Source organism: Phalacrocorax aristotelis, chromosome W (assembly GCF_949628215.1).
Source record: "Phalacrocorax aristotelis chromosome W, bGulAri2.1, whole genome shotgun sequence".
NCBI classification, from domain to species: domain Eukaryota; kingdom Metazoa; phylum Chordata; class Aves; order Suliformes; family Phalacrocoracidae; genus Phalacrocorax; species Phalacrocorax aristotelis.
This window is the reverse complement of record NC_134310.1, coordinates 20642455-20669460: the sequence shown is the minus strand read 5'-3', so window position 1 is coordinate 20669460 and position 27006 is coordinate 20642455. Positions and strand designations below refer to the sequence as shown.

The 27006-nt window shown below is 42.4% G+C and overlaps 1 long non-coding RNA gene across 1 annotated transcript in view; it reads left to right on the top strand.

Annotated features, from left to right (window-relative positions):
• Positions 1-27006, top strand: part of LOC142049655 (uncharacterized) — a 923484-nt gene that overhangs the window by 568819 nt on the left and 327659 nt on the right. The window lies entirely within an intron of this gene.

Here is a 27006-nt window from a genome sequence, read left to right as displayed (position 1 = left end):
CCCCCCTTAATATACTGGTCATGGTGTCACATGGTATGGAATGAACATCCCATTGGCCAGTCGGGGTCAGCTGCCCCCACCATGGCCCTGCCCCTCCCAGCCCCCCGCCACTCGGCAGAGAGCAGGAAGCTGGAAAGGTAGCCGACCCCCCATGGTGAGGAGAATTAACCCCTTCTCAGCCCAAACCAGCACATTCTGAGGGAACTCTACCAGAATAAGTTTGTGTAGAATTATTATTTATATCTACATCCTTTTTAGCAATTTAGGAAAAAATTTAGTTCATGTTTTGTATACCCCTTTGTGTAAAGCTGGAAAAAGGCTTCTGCTAAAAGAGGGAACTTATATCCTCCAATTCATACTGTGTGGCAACTGAAGGCCTTCAACCTGGATTTCCCCAACAAATATAAAGCCATGCTTATTGTTTCCTCATGAATTGGTTGCTTTAAGCTTTAAACAAAGAAATAAAAGGGATGTCGAACTCTAGAAAAAAAAAAGTCATGTTATTGTTTATATAGTTTTAGGTAACTTCAAAATATTTTGGCTGAAACAAAAACAAGTTTTGCCAGAGTAGGCTATGCTCATCAAGCAATAGCTCTGCACAAGTGTTTTTCTAGGGCTTTTCACATATTCTTAAGACTCAATCTTTGAAAGAGATAGTACTGGACACAGAGACAGCTAAGGTCCCTTTTCTGGCTTAATTACAGCAGCACTGCACTGAAATATAATTGAGCGCTGTTTGGACACCTATGCACACCAGCAAAAGGTGGCAGATTACCTCACAAAGTTACAGTTTACATTTAGGTGCTCCTAATCTTCAGCTAGTTATGCAAGAACAGCACACCCTCTCACAAGAATGTTCCAGTATACACATGCACAGCCTTTCACAACTAGTTATTAGATCTTTTAGAGCTTGAAGCAAACTAATTACTCAAGTTATTCATCAATGAAAATATATGCTTCCCCTTTACACGCACCCTTCCAAGAGCAAGTGCAGTCAGGTTCCCGTCAAAGACAAAATAGCAAGAGTCCAGACAAAGCAGAGCAGGAGGTGAAAAGTACAAGTGGAGCCCCCTCATCCACACAGAGTGAGCACAGAAGACAACAGGCAGCACTGAAATAAATTAACTAGCACAGATTTACTCCTATTTCCTGAAGCTTGAGGACAAACTATTAAAGCTCACCACTTTTATTCCATACCACATTCCAAGAACCCTGGATAAGGAGCCAAAATGAGTCCTAAGCATTTTTACAGCACAGAAGGTACTCCAGATACAGACACTCAGACACAGAGTATGTATTTACCTGCTAGCATATCACAGAATCACAGGTTGGAAGGGACCTCAGGGATCATCTAGTCCAAGGCGTAAGGGAATGAACAACTAAAACAAAAAGCACATAACACAGCCACCCACCAATCCCCAAGCCACACACCCACCAACTCCCCCAGTTAATATACTGGTCACAGCATCACACGGTATGGAATATCCCATTGGCCAGTTTGGGTCAGCTGTCTTGGCTGTGGCCCCTCCCCTCCTGGCCTCTTGCCCACATGGCAGAGCATGGGAAGCTGTAAAGGTCCCTAACTACTACAGACGCTACTTAGCGACACTTAGCCGCTACTTAACAACTAAAGCATCAATGTGCCATTGGCACTTTACCAGTTACAGTAAAGAGAATTAACTCTATCCCAGCCAAAACCAGCACACTAGTGTAAGCACTACCCAGCAACAACCAAAACATCAGTGTGTTAGCAACATTATTCTCATCCTAAATCCAAAACACAGCACTATACCAGCTACACTGAAGAAAAATTAACTCTATCCCAGCTAAAACCATGACAGCAAGTACTCCAGGCACTCAGCATTCTCCTAAAGCAACTATTTTAACCATCGCATGCCCTTTACATGGGTCCATGTTCTCCCTGTACACTGGCCACAACAGTCCATCTCTGGATGCACTGAAGCCTACTCGACCTCCTCACTTTACTCCCTTGTAGTCTGAGCAGTCAAGGAAATCAGTTCCTCTCAGCATTTTCATAAATGAAGTGAGATTTCTGTATTTTGTGACTTAAAACATTTGATGAAATTAAAATTTATGCTGCCCAAAAGGTCACAATGAGATATCAATTATCCAGCTATCACTGTAACTGCAGCCACCACAACTTCGCAGTGAACTGCCATATACACACCACACTTACCTATTTTGTACTAAAACAGAACCAATTATAATCAGAGGGTGTATTTTGCTATACATTTGTTCTTGTTTTGGCTGAGAAGGGGTTAATTCTCTTCACTGTAGTGCCTGTAGTAGTCAGGGACCTTTCCAGCTTCCCATGCTCTGCCAGGTGGGCAGAAGGCTGGGGGGGCAGGGCCACGGCCAGGGCAGCTGACCCTGACTGGCCAATGGGACGTTCATTCCATACCATGTGACGCCATGACCAGTATATTAATGGGGGCGGTTGGCGCGTGGGGCGGTGTTGATGTCGGGTTGGCAGGCAGTAAGTGGCTGCATCACGTGCGGTTTGTTTTGGTGGTTCATTCCCCTTCCCCGCCCCCGCCCCCCCCCCCCCCCCCATGTTTCACGCCTCTCATTGTTTTCCTTTCCATTGCATTTTTGGTGGTGTTGTTTTACTTTTATTAATTAAACTGTTCCTATCTCAACCCATGAGCGTTACCCTTCTGATTCTCTCCCCCATCCCACCGGTGGGGGAGCGAGCGAGCGAGCGTGTGGGGCTGAGTTGCCGGCTAAACCACAACAACATTATATGTACTTATACCAGATTCTACAACACACACTTATACTTGTACATCCTCTCAAATTAACTTGGACAGCTTAATATAGCCATCTAGAGAGTGGCAGATGGTTTGCATACTTTGCAGCCATTAAAGCCTCATACTGTAACCCTCTCTGATCCTTCAAGATGAGCATAGCCTTATCACATAGGAATTTGGAGAGAAAGTCTTGCTAAAGGAACCTAAATACCATAGGAAAACATGTTTTTTAACTTTAAGTAGTTTCCTCCATGAGAATGTTGTCCTTATTATCTAAATCTGTTATTTTCTACCATTTAGAAAACAGTCTTTTAGATGTTGAAAACAACACAGGGAAATATCATGGGGGAAAAGCCTCATGCAGATATTAAACCCTAGGTGGAACCAAATTCTAGAAATAAAAGCAAATCTTCAGTTTTGTGATTCTATCCCCAAGCAAGACCTACTGGTGGTACATAGTCCTCAGAGTCACCCACCCTTTTGACTGTAGAGCCTAATAAAAAATGTAACATGCCAGGCTTCCTCCTGAAATTATTAGCAGTGGGGGCAGCACTCCCACTCCAAAAGCTCTGGGATTTGAAGCATGATTTGAACAACAGTGTCTTCTTATACATTCACTATGAGAACTTACTCGAATTTCTACAGAACATGCCATTCATCTAATGTTCTCATCATTAACTGTAAAAAATGGAAATAACAACGGTGAGAAAAGCTAAAATATTTTTATTTCACTTATTTGGAACATATATGTGGTTTACTTTTACGTAACTTTAATTATGGTTTGGGAGGTTTAACTTAACAGCATTTAGAAAATATTAAGGTACTCCAGACAAAGCTGACAACAATATATACATTTAGCTAAAATGTTTTAATACACAATATTACTCAAACATCAAGGATATTTAAAAGCTAATGTACACAAACTTGTCAAGGTTTTAGTTGGGAGAGAATTAATTTTCTTCACTGTGGCTGGCATAGTGCTGTTCTTTGGACTTAGCATGAAAACAATCTTGATAACACCCCGATGTTTTGGTTGTTGCTGGGTAGTGCTTATACTAGCCAAGGACTTTTCTAGCTTCCCATGCTCTGCCAGGTCAATGGATCTGTACAAGAGATCCAGTTCTTAGGAATCAAATGTCAAGATGGACGTCATCAGATTCCAATGGATGTGATCAACAAAATAACAGCCATGTCTCCACCAACTAGCAAAAAGGAAACACAAGCTTTCTTGGGCGTTGTGGGTTTTTGGAGAATGCACATTCCAAATTACAGTATGATCGTAAGCCCTCTCTATCAAGTGACCTGGAAGAAAAATTAATTCAAATGGGGCCCTGAGCAACAACAAGCCTTTGAACAGATTAAACAGGAAATAGTTCATGCAGTAGCTTTTGGGCCAGTCCAGGCAGGACAAGATGTAAAAAATGTGCTCTACACTGCAGCCGGGGAGAATGGCCCTACCTGGAGCCTCTGGCAGTAAGCGCATGGGGAGACCCAAGGTTGACCCCTAGGGTTTTGGAGTTGGGGATACAGAGGGTCCGAAGCCTGCTATACTCCAACTGAAAAAGAGATATTGGCAGCATATGAAGGGGTCCGAGCTGCTTCAGAAGTGGTTGGTACTGAAGCACAGCTGCTCCTGGCACCCCGACTGCCAGTGCTGGGCTGGATGTTCAAAGGAAAGGTCCCCTCTACACGCCATGCAACTGATGCTACATGGAGTAAATGGGTTGCACTGATCACCCAGCGGGCTCAAGTAGGAAACCCCAGTCACTCAGGAATCTTGGAGGTGATCGTGAACTGGCCAGAAGGCAAAGATTTTGGATTATCACCAGAAGAGGAGGTGATGTGCTGAAGAAGCCCCACTGAATAACAAGCTGCCAGAAGATGTAAAGCAGTATGCCCTGTTCACTGATGGGGCCTGTTGTCTTGTGGGAAAGCACCAGAGATGGAAGGCTGCTGTATGGAGTCCTATACAACAAGCCACAGAAACTGCTGAAGGAAAAGGTGAATTGAGACAGTTTGCAGAGGTAAAGGCCATCCAGCTGGCCTTAGACATTGCTGAAGGGGAAAAGCGGCCAGTGCTCTATCTTTATACTGACTCCTGGATGGTGGCAAATGCCTTGTGGGGCTGGTTACAGCAGTGGAAGCAGAGCAACTGGTAGTGCAGAAGCAAACCCATCTGGGCTGCCCCATTGTGGCAAGATATTGCTGCCCGGGTAGAGAACCTGGTTGAACCCTTACATACTGTGGAAGGGGACAGTGTCCCTGGAGTGTACGTAAAATATATGCTGGGGAAAACCATCTGGGTTATTCCTGCCTCAGGCAAAGGCAAGCCCATTCATGGGATTGCGTTTACTCTAGGACCTGGGTGCACTTGGTGGGTGATGCAGGAGGATGAAGGAGTCCGGTGTGTACCTCAAGGGGATTTGATTTTGGGTGAAAACAGCCAATGAACTGAATGGTATGCTGTTGATTGCTATATAATGTTGTATGTCATCACTACTATGGTTGCTATATGCCATATCAATTGTGTCATGGTGGGAGTCTCCCAAATTAATAAAAAAAATTAACTTTCATTGAACCAAGCAAAGTGCAGCAGTGATAGAACAAGGACTAACAGTGCAGCAGTGAAGGAATGAGGACTGGCTTCAGCATGCAACAATCCAACACCACACACAGCACCTCTCTGAAAGACTCATTTAGTAGATGGAACCCAAAGTCCTGGACTAAATGAACTCAACGGGCATTTCACAGACATTTTACAGGGGTTTTCCATAGACTAAGGGAATGATAAATTAAATCTGTATATTCTGTTACAGGATGAGAAGGTGGGTATGGGTTATTGAAGTTGTGTTGGATAGCATGGGACCTGAGCATGACATAAATGGTATGGAATAAGGGGTGGATACTGTCATGGTTTTAGCTGGGATAGAGTTAATTTTCTTCACTCTAGCTGGCATAGTGCTGTGCTTTGGCCTTACTATGAAAACCATGTTGAGATAACACACCGATGTTTTAGTTGTTGCTGGGTAGTGCTTGTACAAGTCAAGGACTCTTCTAGCTTCCCATGCTCTGCCAGGTGCACAAGAACCCGGTAGGGGGTACAGCTAAGAGAGCAGATTCAACCTGGTCAAAGGTGTATTCCATATCATGTAATGTCATGCCCAGTATATTAACTGGGAGGAGCTGGCCAGGGGAGGGAAGCAGCAATCACGGCTCAGGGACAGGCAGCATCGGTCTGCAAGTGGTTGTATCGTTTTTTTCTGGTTTTTACCCTTTTCCTTTTTATTATATCATCATTATTGTTATTGATTATGACAATATTATCATTAAAATAAATTAATAATGATTAAACTGCTATCTCAACCCACAAGTTTTCTTTTTTTGCTTTTGCTCTTCCAATTCTCTCCTCCATCCCACAGGGGTGGGGGGAGCGAGCGAGCAGCTGCGTGGTGTTTAGTTGCTGACTGGGGCTGAACCACTACAAAACTCTTCATCAATTATATTAGGCCAGAAATCTCCGCAACTGATACACATCAATTCCAAATTTTCTTACCATAATAGGTTGGTTGAATTTTCCTTTGTCTTTAATTGAAGTGGAGAATACTTTTTCTGTCCTGGTGTTAGAAGATCTTTGACAGGATAAAATCATGCTGTAGTCTATTTCTGTGAACTAACATGACAAACCTCTTCTAAATGCATTACTTAATCCTGATTCCCAAGAACTAAGTAACTTGTTTTCACTAAAACAGCATTAACACTAACAAAGATGACCGCTTGTTAAAATTTACCATGTAAATCCCAATTCTACAAATAGCCGATGAGAGCTGAATACATTCAGACATCAACTGAAGCAATGAAAATAAAGACATTACCCAGAATGCTATTTATTAAGAACTGAAGTTTTTCTCCCACCTCTCCCCTGAAAGAAACACCTGATGGTATACTACTATGTATTTTTCTTTTAAGGTTGTACTAAACAAACTGAGAAAAATGCCATATAAATTCAGATTATGCAGATACTTATTACTTTTCATAAAGAAGCAGTTGCCAACACCACTGCACTTACGAGTCCAGTATTTTATTAGAGGCCTCAAATTAGGCAATGCTCCCCAAAATGCCCATAAACCTCATCAGTATTTTGCAAGCAAGCTTTCATATAATGATATCTTGACCCGTGAGCCTAAGGACAGGGAGAGATCATTTACCAATTACCGTCACAAGCAAAACAGACTCAACTGGCAAAAAATTTAATTTATTTTCCCCATCAAATCAGAGTAGGGTAATGAGAAAATAAAAACTAAATCTTAAAACACCTTCCCCCCATCCCTCCTTTCTTCCCAGGCTCAACTACTCCCAAGTTCTCTACCTCCTCCCTCCCAGCAACACAGGGGGATGGGGAATGGGGATTGTGGCCAGTTCATCACACATTGCCTCTGCCGCTTCTTCCTCCTCACACTCTTCCCCTGCTCCAGCGTGGGGTCCCTCCCACAGGAGACAGTCCTCCACAAACTTCTCCATCGTGGGTCCTTCCCACAGAGTGCAGTCCCTCAGGAACAGACTGCTCCAGCGTGGGTCCCCCACAGGGTCGCAAGTCCTGCCAGAAAACCTGCTCCAGCATGGGCTCTTCAGGTCCTGCCAGGAGCCTGCTGCAGCACAGGCTCTCCACAGGGTCACAGCCTCCTTTGGGTGCATGCACCTGCTCTGCCTTGGGGTCCTCCATGGGCTGCAGGTGGATATCTCCTCCACCATGGACCTCCAGGGGCTGCAGCAGGACAGCCTGCCTCACCATGGTCTTCACCATGGGTTGCAGGGGAATCTCTGTTCTGGCACCTGGAGCACCTCCTCCCCCTCCTTCTTCACTGACCTTGGTGTCTGCAGAGTTGTTTCTCTCCGATATCCTCACTCCTCTCTTCAGCTACAGTTGCCGTTGCACAGTTTTCTTTAAATATGTTATCACAGAGGCACTACCACTGTCACTGATTGGCTCAGCCTTGGCCAGCAGTGGGTCCCTCTCGTGCCGGCTGGCATTGGCTCTATCGGACATAGGGGAAGCTTCTAGCACCTTCTCACAGAAGCCACCCTTGTAGTATGCGCATCCCACACCCCTCATTACCAAAACCTTGCCGCTCAAACCCAATACCTGTTAAATTTAAATTTTAAACAAGGAATATTTCACTGAAGAGTCTGAAAGTCAGAAAATTATAGTACAAAAACCTGAAAGCAAACCTCAGCAGTATGGTTGATTTTCTTTTCTTACTGGAAACAAGCTAGAATATTATTACTGACAAGGGAATGCTTCTTCAAAGCATCATTTAAATTGCAAGGATTTTTTTTTCCTCTAGCTTTCAGAACAAGCATCCAGTTCTATGATTTGTGCTCTGAGTTTCCCACAGGAAAAAAAAAAAGTAATAAAAAAAATAGGAGTAGAACTGACTTTGAGAAATCCTACGATACACTAAGTGGCGGGGTGAGGGTATAAACCATAACCATACCACTCCTAACAGTACTTGCAGACCTTGTTCTGAAGTTTCCAGGGATGGATGACTTCCCCAAGCAATCCAGTCTAGTGCTTCAAGACTCTCCCTACTACAAAGTTTCCTAATGCTTAACCCAAGTCTGCTGCAATTTAAACCCCTACTTAAACATAGGATGATACATATAGTAATTCATATTTTCATTATCCTGACAGATTCTGTGTTGATGGCAGACCCGACTTTGTATACAAAGTATAAGATTATTTCTTGTTGCGAGGGAAGTAAATGTGCAACAGTAGCATACCACTACAATTTCTCAATATATCTAGTTTGCCTTTAGTTCTAGATAATCAAGTGCAGCATTATAAATTATTTTCATTTTTAAAGTTTTTGTTCAGTACTTCCAGGCTTTATATTCATGGGAGAAGTAAGCTGCAGTTCAAATTCCCCACTAAGTACCTGTGGACCCTCGTTTCAGTAGAACAGAGCAAGCTAAGTCACAGTTACCTTACTCATCTGTTGCTGGCTTTGCTGTTCAATGTTTTCAAATCAACAAGTTATTTACAGTCCATGAATTCTAAAATTAGCTCCAAATCATACTATCCCATACAGTACCAGTGAATGTTTCCCCATGCATTTTCCAATTAAATATTAATCTAATACCTTCCCCAAGCCTCCAAGATGATGGTTATTATCTGCAGTCTATTAAAAAGATCATTAACTCCAATGCTGCTATTAGTTTCTCTTATATTCACCACCCTCAGCCCCCAAATCTACATTCCCCCAATATTATTTCAGTTTAATCACCAGAAAAGCATCAAGAATTTACTTTAATTAGATGTTTGATGTTACTGTCCTACAGACTATCACTCTGATCACAGAACTAGAATATATGTGATAATCTGCTGGTGGGACGGGAAATTTATTCTTGATACTTGTAATCTTTCATTACTTTGGTTTTGCAACTCATTTTGCACCATACAATTGCGCAACAAAATTGCTGGAGAATTTGCATTTAATTTACAGTTTATTGTTGCTTTCTGAAAGGATTTTACATGATAAGTATGAAAGTAAAAGATGATGTAAAAATATACCTAGAAGTATCATAAAGATAGATACCTCGTTTGATACAGCTCCACAAAGACTTATGCTTAACATAAGTCACTTAACATGTCTAAAGTGAGAAAAAGGAGTCTTCAGGTCAAGTACATCAAACAACTTAAGCATGTGTCTCTGCCAATATGCACCCTTCTGCTTTGGCAAAGGGTCATCTCAAACATTAAATAATTTCTCCAGCTGGAAACTAAATTCTTGGATAACATACATATTTGCCCAAAACTTTTTTAATCACATGTTGTAAAAACATGACTGTTAATAATGACTTAGAAAGATGCCTGCCTCGCAGCTGTGCAACCTTTCAGTCACCACAAGCATTTGTTCTGCTTTTTTCAAGCATTCAGTTATCAGTACAGAATAATTTCAGTATTTGGGGTTTCAAATCAAAACACTCATACAGCTCTGATGCAGGCACACATTAGTCTGGAACTGCACAAATTAATTGTTTTAGTATCTATTTCTTTGCCAAATACAAAGTTCCTACCCATAGTATTTACAGGAGAACAAATTTTGAAGAGACTAATTAGAGCATATTCTGCAATTGATCACTTAAAGTAGAATTCACCAAGTTGAAAACACAAGTCTTAAGAATGTCAATGGACAAAATGGGGGGATCCTAATCAGCTTCTCAGAAAAGAAACAAAAGGCTTGACACCTGACAGAACTGCAGAAGCTGGTATCCTCATTCTGCCAAACAACAGAAATACTCACCTTGACCACAGCTTGCTTTGCTATCATCCTAAATTACAGCACTAAGTATAGTTCCAAGACCACAAAACAACATGAGAGAAGGAAGCTGTTAGGGTTTAGTTTTTTTTTTTTCTGGTGATAAGTAGCTTTATTAAAATAAAGATTAAGATATCCATCTGCTCATTTATAAGGAAGTGGTCCACCTCAGTAATGGCTTAGAATTACTGGACCTTCCAGGTAAAAAGCTTTTCCCTCCTCCACTCTTCTTTCTACATCTTTTTCTGTACATAAGAAATGTGAAAACTAGCAATACAAGTGTAAACAACATGCAGATTTTAAGGTACCTATATGTAATGAGCATTAAAAAAAAATTCTATTGTGTGTTCTAAAGAATGCGCAGGTACCCAAAAGCACACACAACTGTACTACAGTACAGGTGGCAGGAAATTTGACCAGAATTGCTGTTTGCTAAGCTTGCGCACTGAACAAGCAGTAACCTGAAGGCTCCTCTTTCTACACAAGGTGTCACAGCCTTTTAGCACATTCCATTAATAACATTTCTAATTTAAACTACCAAAATTCTGACACAGAAAATTTTTTCATATTCTCCTTTAATGCTGAATGATTTTTAAAATACCAACCTTCTTGTACATAATCATTAGAAAAATAAAGCTGAGTTTAGAGACTAGAAGAAAAACTGATGCTGATGGAAAGCCAATGATATGTGAACAGAAAATAGGATTGGATCCAAGAACTCTCTTGTCATTGTAAGAACTAATCAAGTGGATGCACCAGAGAACAATGTTCTGCCCTCTTTTAGGCAATATTCTCACTAAAACAGTTTTCCATTACTGTTTCCAGGACTGCAATGGGTCAGGAAGTGAAAGATGAAGATCATCCAACAAAAAATGAATAGCTGCAAAACCAGCACAGACCTTTCTCAAGAATTCTGGATCTTTTTTCCAGTCTGGCTGAAACCTGAAATTATGCAAGTTTCTAGGCAAGAGAAGAGATCACTCACTGTAGAATGCAACATCACTCTGCATTCTACACAGGCTGTCAATTCAGTTTCAGGTTTGCTCAGTGTCATGGGCTTTATGTAAAATCATAAATTGGTTAGGATACAAGTGTTGGAAGGCCGATAGCCTCTGTTCATATGTCAAGGCATCAACTCCATGCAGAAGGAACCCTTTAACTACATGTCCCCGGAGCAGATTAAGTAGCTTCATAAATCCCTCTGAATAAATAATAATAATAATGATAATGATAATAACAACAATGATATAATAAAAAAGAAAAGGGAAAAAGAAAAAAAAAAAAAAAACCAAAAACCAAACAAACGATACAACCACTCACCACCCGCTGACCAACGCTGCCCATCCCTGAGCCGCAATTGCTGCTTCCCTCCCCTGGCCAGCCCCTCCCAGTTAACATACTGGGCATGATGTTACATGATATGGAATATCCCTTTGGACAGTTTGCATCCACTCTCTTAGCTGTGCCCCCTCCCCTCCCAGCTTCTTGTGCACCTGGCAGAGCATGGGAAGCTAGAAAAGTCCTTGACTAGTACAAGCACTACCCAGCAACAACTAAAACAGCTGTGTGTTATCTCAACATTGTTTTCATACTAAGGCCAAAGCACAGCACTATGCCAGGTACAGTGAAGAAAAGGAACTCTATCCCAGCTAAAACCATGACAAACTGTACAAATTCTTCTGTGGGGAGAAATTATTTATTGCCTATTCATCCTCTCTTTATGATTTCAAATATGTCTATAATATTGCCTCCCCACACCATTCAACCGTCTCTTATTCAGACTGAAAGGCTATAACTATTTAATCCCTCCTTTTATGGAAGCAATGGTTTTCTTTCACTTATCCTGTCATCCTTCTCTGTATCTTCTTTGGTTTTACAATACTCTGAGATGATGCAACCAGAAATGCAGCATTTAAGACAAGAGCAAACCTTCTGTTTAAGCAGTGTAAAAATGAGATTTTCCTTTTTCCTTAATACTCTAAACATGTTGACAGCGGTCAGGGTTGAGATGACATTTCAAAGAAGAATCCTCTTTCCCTTTCCTGAGCACTGACAGTATTTTAGAGCCTATCCATACATCTGTACTGTCATGTGACTTCTACTGTAAATATACATAACTTTGCATTTATCAACACTGAATTTAATCTGACATTTTATTACTAATACCAAAAGGGGTAGAATGATATCCCCACCAGGTTCAATATGCATTCTTAATATTTATCTCTGCATCAGCCCGTCCAAAACATATGCAGTTTATACAACTAAACACAAACATGAAATTCCCTTGTAATCTCTACATTCTCTTCTCCCTCTTATTCACTGCCAGAAGAGCACTATCAACACTCATTTATTAAACTTATTGACAGTTTACAGAATGATTACTTCATTTTTAATTACTTCAAAATTTTTCATCTCCATTAGAGGCAAAATCATATAGTGGAAGACTAGGCAGTAGTTGCTGTAAAAGTTAACAAAAATGTAGAAAACGGATGCTTCTTCCATCCAAAAGCTCTGAGTCATAACAAGGGGAAAACAAACCACAACCACCACCAAAACAAGAAACCCCACAGATCTGCAAACTCACTTCCCCTATATCAACAGTTCCTACTGGCTCTTTGATGCCACCTTGTTCCCCTGGGCTCTCTAATGCCAAAAGCTAACGTGGTCCTGTGAACAAGTTTTTCTTCTACTGCTCCACCAAAATGTACACCATAAAAGCAAAGCATTGTACAAAGATTCATGTTCTTCCTGTTGTTTGTCCTTATAAGCAAAGCTGTAGGGGAGAACTGCATCTAAAACATAAGAGGACTTCCAGCTTTGTGTCTCTTCCTCAGATAGCAGGAAGCTGCTTACATCCTCGTATTGGAAATTTAGTCACCTTACCAGACTGTCAGTGAGACAAAAGGAGGAGTTCTGTACTCTGAAGAGCTCCAGCATGAGATAAGCCAGTTACTTACTCACTTGCAAATACCCTATTTATGCCCCCAAGGACTTTTATATAGTCAGACAGTTTGCACTTCAGAAGTTTTGCTGCACACAAAATGGGGAAAAAAGCAAAACCAACATACTCCATAAAAACCCAAACAATCACAAGATTCTTAAGTACTGCATATTTTTTTTCCTTACAGCTTGACAGCTCTAAGGGCCCACATTTGTGCTTTTAAGTTTGAAACTAAATATGCTTCTTTTGTTAATGGAAAGCTTATATCATTGCATAATCACAAAGCTTCAGAACTCAGGCTTTAAGAGAATAAACATAACAAGCTGGCAGTATTAAAAAAAAACTTGAGCTGATGATAATGACAAGTAAAAAATGGTAATCAGTATGGGGTATTAGGAGAAATATTCTGTCCTTACTAAATGCAGATTTTTCTCACTAAAAGCTTGTATTTCTAACCTTTTGTGAAATTCATCGCCATGTTTTCTCAGGCTTGGAGCTCTGACTGAAGAATTTAGGAACAGCATACTACAGAGCAACATGGGGCCCAACACACATTGAAACTTGGTAGTAATTCACAAGGACACTATAAGGCTATCTGTAACAAACACTAACACATTTTCAGAAACTGAGACACATTTTTTGATGTAATAACACCTACCACTCTAATGCAAGACTCATCATGGAAAAGGCAAAATGGAACTCAATTTTAAACATGCTAATGCACTTGTTCCTTCAATGTGTGTATCTGAAGATAATGAAATTTCTGGAGCTGCAGTGCTTCCTGTGACTTCACAAAATTTTCTGCTGGAAATTATAATCACATTAAGGCATTCTTTCGTGTTCCCAAGGAAGCTGTATCAAGTTTCAGTGTTTTTAACAGCCACCTTTGAGTCAAAAGTTTACCTGAGGAATTCAATAATGCTTCCTATTGCAGGATAAGCTAATACTGCATTTAACTTATCTTCTGCACCACTGCTCACTGATCTGTCTTCAGCTGGGTGATTTCCAGTGAATTAAATCAGATATTTTTATTGCTGTTTCTATATCACTGATAACATCTTTCATTCAACAAAAATTGTTTGTGATACTGGCTAGGTAGACTCTACCAAGTAAGATTTGTTTTTCAGAGCATCTCTCTCCCAGGTCTTCAGCCAAATCAGGTTCTTGAACTCCCAAACTTACTTAAATCAGAAGCATACTCATTCACAGGAGGTTGAATCCCAGAACTGATTCCATTTGCCATTCCCAGTTGATTTAGATTTGAACACTATGCTTCATAGAACCGAAATACCAACAGGAATCTAGCCACAATAACTGCTTTGGGTGAGGGTCTCAAAAATTTCTTTTGGATTTCTTTCTACATTGCTATGCTGATGCAGAAAGTAATCAGAAGAAGCAGCACTCTCACTTCCAGATTAAGTGACCCTGGCTATGTATACAATAGCAAGTAGTGCAGCATAGCAAGAGCTGGTACTGAAGACCAACTCTCTATAGGATGTACTTCAGGCATTTTACTTTGGACTAGCTCTGATCTGGTCCTGCAGACTGAAAATCCATTAGAGTGCATCTTCCAATCTGGTTTAATCTGAAAAAAACTCAGGTTCATGTGATCTGTGATCACTCTGCAATGCAAACCTACATACAGTAGAGATGACTAAGATTCACTTCAAAAGTTCACATCTGATCCAAACACTAATGCAGTTGCATGTACCCTATACATTATTTGCCACCTTTCCCACATTCGGCTATATATTTATCTTGAGAGAACTGTCAGACCCCTCATCCTTGTGCTTAATCAGCTTCCCAAACTGAAGGGGGGGGGATAATATCTTAATATACAAGCCATTGTCCTCTACAGAGGATAAGAGGGCAAGGCTATATAGACCTTTGTTGCTCATGTTGCAGGTGATATATCAAACACCTGTATGTGCCTCAGAAGAAAACTCCAGGGTTCCTAGCATAGACCTTTCCCTACCTTTCCTTATTCCAAGAACAGCAACTACTGGTTTACAAAGTTTCAGTGAAGAACAGCTCTAACCTTCAAACAGATGCTTCCATAATGCCATATGTAATAAAAGAATGCTTTCTGTGGGCTGCAGATACCAAACAACATAACAGAAAAGGAAAGACAGGATCTGAAGATCAGAACCATTAAGTGATCATGATCTATCCTGTATTACCACTTTCCCAATCAAAGTGGTCCAATCAAAAAAAGGGGTATGTCTCAAAGGTAGGCTATCCAAGAAAAAGGAGTTGCTCAAACTTTTTTCTTTTACTATCACCTACTGTTTTTATGAACATCAGTTTGGTATATACCAGCTCTCCCCAGCCAAAAAAAACTTTGCCTAAACCCTAACTATCCAAAACTTGAGATCAAAACAAAACCAATAAACTCTGAAGTCACATCAAGGTCTATTCATATAAATTTGAAAATTTAGGTCATTTACTTCAAACGATCCAAATTTTAGCGCCTGTGTGCGCATATACAGAAGCAAACAAAAATTTAAAAAGAACCAAAAAACCCAACCATTTTATAGTTATAAAGCCAAAGCAACAAGGATTCTACCATGCTAAGAAGAGTGTGTATTCACTTGACTTGGCAGTATGCATGTTCATGCTTAACTTTTAGGAAGTTGATCACATCACTGAAGTTGATGTGACCATTCATGCAACAAGTTGTATCTTCAGTTTCAGGTTGGAATATTTGTTCTTTTGCAGATAATGAAGAATAAGATGCTACATAGTACAGAATACAATTTAAGGATAAGCCAGCATATTAAAAGTAGTAAGTATACAAAATTAAACAGGTTATCAAATTTATCTTACAAACTCTCAGGGCAATACAAGACCATTTCTTTTTTTGGTGAAGTGTTGTGGTTTAGCCCCAGCCAGCAACTACACACCACACAGCCACTCGCTCACTCCCACCCCAGCAGGATAGGGGAGAGAATAAGAAGGGTAAAAGTGAGAAAACTTGTGGGTTGAGATAAGAACGTTTTAGTAATTAAAACAAGTAATAATAAGAGTAAAAGGACAGTAATGAGAGAGACAGACAGACACAAACCCCAGGGAGGGGAGGGGGGAATGAACAAGCAAAACAAACAGCACATGACGCAGCAGCTCACCACCCACCGACCAATGCTGCCAGTCCCTCAAGCCGTAACCACTCTGCCTCAACTCCCCCAGTTAACATACTGGTCATGGGGTTACATGGTATGGAATATCCCATTGGCCAGTTTGGGTCAGCTGTCTTGACTGTGGCCCATCCCAGCTTCTTGCCCACGTGGCAGAGCATGGGAAGCTGGAAAGGTCCCCAACTACTATAGGCGTTACTTACCAACACTTAGCCATTAAACAACTACTAAAACATCAATGCGCCATAAGCACTATACCAGCTACAGTGAAGAAGATGAACCCCTTCTCAGCCAAAACCAGCACATTCTCCACCCCTTATTCCATACCTTTTACTTCAAGCACAGGTCCCATACTATCCAACCAAACCTCACCAACCACCACACCCCTTCCCATGCTTTGACATAATACACAGACGTCATTCCCTTACTCTATGGGCCTTCCCTGTAAAATGTCCATAAAAATGTCTATTGAGTTCACCCAGTCCATGACACCAGGCTCCATCTGTCATATCAGAAATTCAGGGCAGGAGAGATGGTGTATGTGGTGTCGGGTTGCTGCATACCAAAGTCAGTCTTTGTTCCATCACTGCTGCAATTCGCTTGTTTCATCAAATAATCTTCCATGGATTGGGAGATCTGTACTGTGATACCGTTGATATCACATAAAGCAATCACAGAAGAGATGACAAAATAGTATATAGCAGTTCACATTATGCCATTCAGTTCATTGACTGTTTTCACCCAAAATCAAATCCCCTTGAGGTACACATTGGACTCCTCCATCCTCCTGCATCACCCACACCAAGTGCACGCAGGTCCTCGAGCAAAAACAATCCCACAAATGGGTTTGCCTGTGCTCGAGGCAGGAAGATCCCAGACTGTTTTCCCCAACATATTTTTTACATGCACTACAGGGATTCTATCATCCACTTCCACAGTATGTAAGGGTTCTGATTGGGCAGGGCCAGCTCAATTGGCAGATCCCCTACTGTTGACTAACCATGTGGCTTTTGCTAAACGTATATCGCAGTGCTTAAATATACCACCCCCCATTGCTCTCAGTGTAGTTTTTAACACTCCACTTCATTGTTCGAATTCCCCAGAGGCTGGTACATGACAGGGGATGTGATACACCCACTCAATGCTGTGATCTCTGGACCAGGGGTCTATGAGGTTATTTCGGAAATGAGTCCCATTGTCAGACTCAATTCTCTCTGGGGTGCCATGTCGCCACAGGACTTCTTCAATGACCAGGATAGCATTCTGGGTGGTAGCATGAGGCACGGGAGATATTTCTAGCCAGCCGGTGGTTGCTTCCAAATTGTAAGCACATGGCGCTTGCCTCAACGGGTTTATGGGAGTGTGATATAATCAATCCACCAGGCCTCCCCATATATATATTTCAGCCATCGTCCCCCATACCACAGAGGCTTTACCTGCTTCGCTTGCTTGACTGCAGCGCATGTTTCTCATTCATGGATAGCCTGTGCAATACCGTCCATGGTCAAGTCCACCCCTTGATCACGAGCCCATCTCTATGTTGCATCTCTCCCTTGATGGCCTGAGGTGTCATGGGCCCACCGAGACAGAAATAGTTCACCCTTATGTTGCCAGTCCAGATCCACCTCAGCCACTTCAGCCTTAGCAGCCTGATCCACCTGCTGGTTGTTCCGATGTTCTTCAGTGGCCTGACTCTTGGGGATGTGAGCATCCACATGACGTACCTTTGGAACCAGGTTCTCTACCCGGGCAGCAATATCTCGCCACAGTGCTGCAGCCCAGATGGGTTTGCCTCTGTGCTGCCAATTCCTTTGCTTCCACTGCTGTAACCAGCCCCACAGGGCACTTGCAACCATCCAGGAATCAGTATAAAGATAGAGCACTGGCCACTTTTCCCGTTCAGCAATGTCTAAGGCCAGCTGGATGGCCTTTACCTCTGCAAAATGGCTCAATTCACCTTTTCCTTCAGCAGCAGTTTCTGCGACTTGTCGTGTAGGACTCCATAGAGCAGCCTTCCATCTCCGGTGCTTTCCCACAAGGCGACAGGCCCCATCAGGGAACAGGGCATACTGCTTTGCATCTTCTGGCAGCTTGTTATACAGTGAGGCTTCTTCAGCACGTGTCACCTCCTCCTCTGGTGATATTCCAAAATCTTTGCCTTCTGGCCAGTCCATAATCACTTCCAAGATTCCTGGGCGACTGGGGTTTCCTATTTGATCCTGCTGGGTGATCAGTGCAACCCATTTATTCCATGTAGCATCAGTTGCATGGTGTGTAGAGGGGACGTTTCCTTTGAACATCCAGCCCAGCACTGGCAGTTGGGGTGCCAGGAGCAACTGTGCTTCAGTACCAACCACTTCTGAAGCAGCTCGGACCCCTTCATATGCTGCCAATATCTCTTTTTCAGTTGGAGTATAGCGGGCTTCGGACCCTCTGTATTCCCGACTCCAAAACCCTAGGGGGTCGACCTCGGGTCTCCCCTAGCGCTTTCTGCCAGAGGCTCCAGGTAGGACTATTCTCCCCGGCTGCAGTGTAGAGCACATTCTTTACATCTTGTCCTGCCTGGACTGGCCCAAGAGCTACTGCATGAACTATTTCCTGTTTAATCTGTTTAAAGGCTTGTCGTTGCTCAGGGCCCCATTTGAAATAATATTTCTTCTGGGTCACTTGATAGAGAGGGCTTACGATCATACTGTAATTTGGAATATGCATTCTCCAAAAACCCACAACGCCCAAGAAAGCTTGTGTTTCCTTTCTGCTAGTTGGTGGAGACATGGCTGTTATTTTGTTGATCACGTCCATTGGAATCTGACGACGACCATCTTGCCATTTTTTTCCTAAAAACTGGATCTCCTGTGCAACTCTCTTGACCTTACTTTCTTTTATGGCAAAACTGGCCTGCAGAAGGATTTGGACTGTTTTGTTCCCTTTCTCAAAGGCATCTTCTGCAAAATTGAACAGGTTATCAAGCTTATCTTACAACCTTTCAGGGCAATACAAGACCATTTCATTTTTTTTTAAGTATTGTTGTTTAGCCCCAGCCAGCAACTAAACACCACACAGCCATTCACTCACTCCCCTACTGGTGAGATGGGTGAATCAGAAGGGTAGAAGTGAGAGAACTCATGGGTTGAGATAAGAACAGTTTAATAATTAAAATAAATAATAGTAATAATATAATGAAAAGGAAAGTAACGAGAGAGAGAGAGAGAGAGACACAAAACCCTGCGGGCAGGAAGGGAATAAACAACCAAAACCAACAACAAATGCTGCAGCCGCTGACCACCTGCCACCACCAGTCTCTGAGCCACAACCTCCCCGTGCCAACTCCCCCCAGTTAATAATGTCATATGGTATGGAATATCCCATTGTCCAGTTTGGGTCTGCTGTCTTGGCTGTGGCCCCACCCCTCCCAGCCTCTTGCCCAGTGGCAGAGCATGGGAAGCTGGAAAGGTCCCTAACTACTACAGGCACCACTTAGCAACACTTAGCCACTGCTTAACAACAACTAAAACATCAGTGTGCCATTAGCTCTATACCAGCTACAGTGAAGAAAGTTAACTCTATCCCAGCCAAAACCAGCACATGAAGTCACACCGATTCAAATTTCTACATCATCCTCTAAAGTAGCTTTTTACAGCTCTACACAGACCAGGCCAATACATGCAACTGTTCAGTTTAAGATCGTCACGTAGTGCAGAGGATGCCACTGAAGTAGTATATTGTGAAAGCATACTCAGTAGCTTAAACTTTGCATTGCAAGTATCACATACCAAAAAAAAAAAAAAAAAAAAAAAATCTAAGTACTGCTATTGTTTCCAAGCTAAAATTGTAAGATTGGTCACTGTCATGGTTTCAGCTGGGATAGAGTTAATTTTCTTCACTCTAGCTGGTATAGTGCTGTGCTTTGAAATTAGCATGGAAAAAAAAACCTGTTGAGATAACACACAGATGTTTAGGCTGTTGCTGGGTAGCGCTTATACTAGTCAAGGACATGTCCAGCCTCCCATGCTCTGCCAGGTGCACAAGAAGCTGGGAGGGGAGGGGGCACAGCTAAGAGAGCGGATTCAAAGTGACCAAAGGGATATTCCATATCATGTAACGTCATGCCCAGTATGCTACCTGGGAGGGGCTGGCCGGGGGAGGGAGGAAGCAATCACGGCTCGGGGACAGGCAGCGTCGGTCAGCGGGTGGTGAGCGGTTGTATTGTTCGTGTTTCTGCGTTTTTTTTTCCTGTTTTCCCTTTCCCTTCCTTTTCCCTTTTATTATATTAACATTATTGTCATTATTATCATAATCATTTATCATTATCATTTTATTGTAATCATTAAACTGTGCTTATCTCAACCCACAAGCTCTTTTGCTCGTCCGATTCTCTTCCCCATCCCACGGGGGGGGGGGTGTGTGTGTGAGCGAGCGGCTGCGTGGTGTTCAGTTGCCAGCTGAGGCTGAACCACGACAGTCACATGCCATGCTTTTCACAAGATGTATCATGCTGCAATCTCTTAAATTAAGCATAGTCTACTAAGCATAGGCCAGCCAACACAAGTCTATATATGCACCATAATCCTTCCAGACAATGCAGGAAGAACGAAGCAGAAGAGGCTTGCAAATACACCACAGGATTACATAGTCAAAAAAACCCCATACAACTCTACATTGATGCAGCTGTGTTAGCTTCGTATGTTTCAAAGGAGTTAACTGCAATACAGTGAAAATAATCTGTGTAAAAGGTGCCTCTAAGTGAGTGAGGATGGATTATTTTCTGGAGGTTGAACCTGGTTTAGCTATGCTGATTAAAAAAAAAAAAACACACACCATAACACACCACTCCTAACACTGTACTTGTATAAATACAAAAATAAGACAGGCAACAGGCTCAAGAGTTTCTTCTAGCTCTTAAAGATACAGAGGCTAGTGCTATTCTGTTACAGTGCAAAACCAGACCAGAGCACCACAAAAGATGCTCTTCTAATAAGAGTGCTTTATCAAATGACATTAGCCATGAGTCAAGAATCACACTGCAAGCAGGAGATCTTACACAGGTTCTGTGTATCTAGCCATACAAGCTTCAGGGTCATAGTCCAAGCTGGCTCCAACTGACTTGGCTTTGAGCAGGTTTTTAACATTTTTTCAGTAACCTACTGGATATTAACAGGTGCTGCAGATGTTCAGTATTTCTTGGGATCAGCTCATTAAAGGACAACAAAGGGACTACTGTAGACAGAAACAACTGCATCCTTTGCCCTGCTGGCTGCTTCACGCTAAAGGCAAAGGAGAAAACTTCACTGCCTGCAGGCTGCAACACAGGTGCTCGCTGTGAGGAACCAGTAAAGGGACCTTCTGCTTAAGTTTTGAAGCCTACATAGCTGAAAGATCCCAACATGAATGCATAAAACTTGACAACATAAAAGTTTCTTAACATATATATCTTTTTGCTGCTGCTGTTATGAAACTAACAAGGAGGTGGCCGTTCTACATCTATAGGTTAATGCCCACACTATAACTCCAAGCCTTAAATAAAGAAAGAATAGGCACATCGTTACACCAGGGCAGACTGTGGCGACAGCTTGGTCCTCCAGGCTGAAAGTGGGTTGCAGAAAACTACTTCCCTAACTCCCCACCATCAATTCTTTTTGTCAGAGCAGACTTTAAGGTGCCTGAACGCATCATTTGTTACCAAGAAGAGCCATTCCATTTACCACCATTAACAGAGGAAATGGAAGGAGGACGAATCTCCTGCATTTGGTGAAGATGAGGATTGGAAGGGGAAGACCTCTGCTCAAATGCACAAGAAAATATTTGAACTGCCAACAGAATTTGCTTTCTTTCCAAATTATACAGATGTAAAAAAATTAAAACCTTTCTAATTTTTTTCATCTCCTTTGGTTTAAAATGGTTGATGCCAGTTGCAAAAAATATTCTAAAGATCAAGGCACTCCTACTTTATAAGTATGGTAACTCTAGCACCAAGTGCTGCTCAGCGAAGACAAAGACATCTTGGATTGTCTCAGAGCATCAGTGGACCAGCACCTGTTTAAGCTATTATACCCAAACCCTTGCTTTCACCATTTTTAAAAAAATAATTTACCCTATTTGTAATAACTTATACATCAAAAGAATTCTCTATGCTTCATATGGCACGATAACACACACAGTGAGATTGATAATACCTTGAGAATGTCTGTATTCAAAGATACGGCCTGATACAATAGAAACATTAAGCAAAAGATGCATAAGCACTTATGACATCACTACCCTGAAGCTTTACTTTTTTTTTTTTTTTTTAAAGACATGGCACCCAAGAAGGCCAGACAATAGAAAAAGAGGATCAACTGGAAAAAAAGAAAAAGGAAAACTTAAAAAAAAAAAAATTGAGACATAGAATCCCCTCCCTCCTTTAGTTAATACAAAAACATGGTCTCAGTTTCCAAGGTTTATTAAATTTATTGTTCTCAGAGTGGTTGGCCTTCCATGCAACAGCCTGTGGCGTGGTTCAGCCCCAGTTGGCAATTAAACACCATGGAGCCGCTAGCTCCATGAGCAGGTCTTACTGATGACTCCTTGGCTCCTCAGTTGGTGAATGAGCTCATGGATAGGAATCAGGGAGTCTCCGTTGGTGCGATATTGCCGCCGGTGCACTGTTGTGGTAGTAATCAGCACCTGTTGTTCTTTGACCTGCAGCAACCCCACAACAGAAGGGTCCTTCGAGAGACCAGGCAAGGTAGACAGCTGTTTAATTCTCTCCGTCTCCAAGGCAGCTACACCAAAAGCCCACTTGTAACCTTTTGGGTCCTTGAAATACCCTCTCCTGACATAGTCTATGCCAAGGATGCACGGAGCCTCGGGGCCAGTCACAATAGGGTGCTTTTGCCACTCATTCCCGGTTAGGCTCACTTCGGCCTCCAATACAGTTAGCTCTTGGGATCCCCCTGTCACTCCAGCAATGCTGATGGGTTCTGCCCCTATATAGATTGATGGCATTAGGGTGCACTGTGCACCAGTGTCCAGTAAAGCTTTATACTCCTGTGGGTCGGACGAGCCAGGCCATTGGATCCACACAGTCCAATAAACCCGGTTATCCCTTTCCTCCACCTGGCTGGAGACAAGGCCCCTCTAATCCTGAGCATAGTATTCATCACTCACTTCTTTTAACAGAGAAAATTGTGATTTGTATTTATGATCAGAAATAAAATCAGCACTTCTGCTCCTCTGTCTGGGGACCTGCTCACTGGAAACTGGAGCAGCAGCTTTCCTGCAAAAACCTCCCTGAGCGTTTGTTCTTCCTTGCAGCTCACATACCTGTACCTCTAGGGTCGAGGTAGGTTTGCCATCCCACTTCCTCATGTCCTCTCCATGGTCACGCAGATAAAACCATAGGGTGCCCCATCATGTCTATCCCTTCTCTTGAGCAAAAGGACGCTCACTCCTAATGGCTGAGATACTGGTCCATACCAGTGGGGAGTAGGACATATCTTCTTTGAGTTGCTGGACCTCTCAGGATAGTTTCTCCACAGCAGAGATGAGGGAGGAAGAGATATTTTCTCCATACTCCCGGAGTTTATCAATCATCTCCACCACCGTTGATGCCTCGTCATCTTTCCAGGGCATTACTGCCAGTGAGCTCCCATGCATCAATGGTGCGCTCCGTACAAACTTACGCCACATGGGTCATGTGCACTCGGCTTCATCTGGATCTTTGGAGGACCGTTGATCATCCAGGTCACTATAAATCACCTCAAGCACGGCTAATTCCCTCTGGTACTGGATACCTTTTCTCCATAGTTGTCCATTTTCCTAGGCGAAATACAATATCTTCCTTGAAGGGGTACCTTTCTCTCACACTGGACAGGAGTCGCCTCCAGAGGCTGAGGGCTTGTGTCCCTTTTCCAACTGCTTTGTCAATGCCCCCTTCCATAGAAAGGGATCCCAGTTGTTTGGCTTCCTTCCCCTCTAATTCCAGACTGCTGGCCCCGTTATCCCAGCATCGGAGAAACCAGGTAACAACGTGCTCACCTGAAGGACGGCCGAAATCTTTCTGTATATCCCACAACTCACTCAAGGATAGGGATTGGGTAGTTTCCGTTTCTTGTACGGGTTCTTCGTCTTCCTCCTCCTCCTCCTCTCCTAGTGATGGCCCTGGTTCTTCATCACCTCTTTCTAAACGAGTTGACTTTCTCTTCCAAGATTTCTTCTTACGTACAGGGGTGACTGATACTGGAACAGGTTGGTCTTCTGATTCAGCTGCAATGCTTGTCACCAGGGTTGGAATAGCTGCAGTGCCTGTCCTGGGGGCTTGAGTGGCCGCAGTGCTTGTTGCTTTCCTTGTCTTTGTCTTTTTAGATCCAGAGGCCTTCTCGTCCCCTTTGGGGTATTGAAGAGTGTTAAACAGGGCTCGATAGGCATGAGCCAGGCCCCAGCACATTGCAGTGATTTGTATCTCTCTGGAATTGCCAGGGTGACAACATACTTCCTCCAAATATTCTACTCATTTTTCAGGATTTGTCACTTGTTCAGGGGTGAAGTCCCACAACACTGGGGGTGCCCACCGTCTTAGGCATTTGCCCATACTATCCCACATACCCTGCCACACATAGCTATCAAGCCTTGGGGCAGATCTCTGGATGATATTCTTAAATTGCTTATTAACCTGAGACAGAACTGAAACCGTCTGCCACAGCAATACCAACAGGTATATCTTGACTACCCAAGGATGTTCAAGACACTGAAAAATTGTTGTAATGAAGGAGGATACATTATAGAAGATGGTAGCTAAGGTGCCATTCTCTATTTCCTCCATAAAAAAACCTCTCGGAGGAGGAGGTATAATTGCTAATTGTCTCCATGAGGTGGTACCTGATGTACAGTAACGGCTTCCATGCTAGACCCAAATAACCGATAACACTCAAGGCCAGTGTTTTAAATACAAATCTCCTAGGTAAAACATCTCTAATCACTGCAGAGCACAGCAAACTACAAAAACCAACAGCAATTTTTAGTATGTACTTCAAAATAAGCATGGTGCAGATCAGAAACTAATACTGAGAACAGATGAACAGATGAGCTTCTGTGATCAGAAGCTTTTATTATCTCAAACCCTGCATGCCCCATGTTGGGCATGAAAAAGGACGGTCATGGTTCAGCCCCAGTCAGCAACTAAACACCACGCAGCTTCTTGCTCGCTCACCCCACTCCTGTGGGATGGGGGAAAGAATCGGAAGAGCAAAAGTAAAAAAAATAGAAAACTTGTGCGTTGAGATAAGCACATTTAATAATTCCAATAAAATAATAATGATAATGATTATAATAACAATAATGATAATATAATGACAAGGAAAAGGGAGAAATGGAAAAAAACAGAAACAAACGGTACAACCGCTCACCACCCGCAGACCGATGCTGCCACTCCCTGAGCCATGATTGCTTCCTCCCTCCCACAGCCAGCTCCTCCCAGTTAACATACTGGGCATGACATTACATGATATGGAATATCCCTTTGGTCACTTTGAATCCGCTCTCTTAGCTGTGCCCCCTCCCCTCCCGGCTTCTTGTGCACCCAGCAGAGCATGGGAAGCTAGAAAAGTCCTTGACTAGTACAAGCACTACCCAGCAAAAACTAAAACATCTGTGTGTTATCTCAACATTGTTTTCATGCTAAGTCCAAAGCACAGCACTATGCCAGCTGCAGTGAAGAAAATTAACTCTGTCCCAGCTAAAACCATGACACTGTGGGAGTCACAAAAGTTAATGCAAGCACTCTGAAAAGTATACAATGTCCAGTTTTATCCAGATATAAGTTTATAAACGGAAAGAAAAAACACACCAGAAAAAACCCAACAATAAAATAAGAAACAGCTCCAGGCTCTCAAGAAGCTACAGGGCTGCACTGGGTGCACGTGAAGTTTATTATCAGTATTTCATTAACTAGGCTCTTAAAGAGAAGTCTTTACAGTTCTCCACACAGGACTCACCTTCTATTCTGTTATTCAAATTCAGGAAGGTAAGCCTTTTTTTGATATAAAGCTGAACACTCCAAAATAAATTTAAGCTACATAGACAAAAAAATAATATTCAAGTAAATATTTATTATATTTATGATTTAGTTAATTTCATCCTCAGAGAGGGAAAAGTCAGCCACTGCACACAGCTCTCATCTCAATATGGCAAGCCTTCAAAACAATCCACTAAAGAGAGCATCTCCAGATATTTTGTTGACTGGTTGATGAACCTCTCTTAAAAACCTACACCCATGCACATATCATGTCAAGACAACACAAAGGCTGAGTCAAGTTTCTGATTCCAAATACTTCCTGACTGGTCCCACCAGACATCAATAGCAAACAGGGATGGCCAGAAGAGATCTACTAATTATCCTAGCTGACTCTTCACAACAGAGGGGGCACAGTTTATAGGCTGGTGCTCAAAGCAACAAAACCTGAATCATGGGACGTATGCATTACACTCTCCTGCTGTTTTACTGAAAAGACCAGGTAAGCAGGCACTTTACTAAAATAAAGTCATCAGCTTACTACCTAGCTGTGTCACAGAGCTTACTTGTTGAACATACATCAGTGACTCTGAACACCAACTACAACCCCAGCCTAAAACGCACACCTGCAATACCATCTCTCACATATGAATAAAGCCAATAGTCATTAAAGAACAATAAACATTACACCTGAAAACCAGGCTGCCTGGGCACAGGGCTTATCCTCCCCAAGATGACAATTTAGTTCATTCAAGCACATCCTACACTCATGCATTTAGGAAAAAAACAGCGACCCAGATCACAGCCTTAGCAATCTAATAGCAGCCAAATAGCGGGGCTACCGTATGCTTCAGCA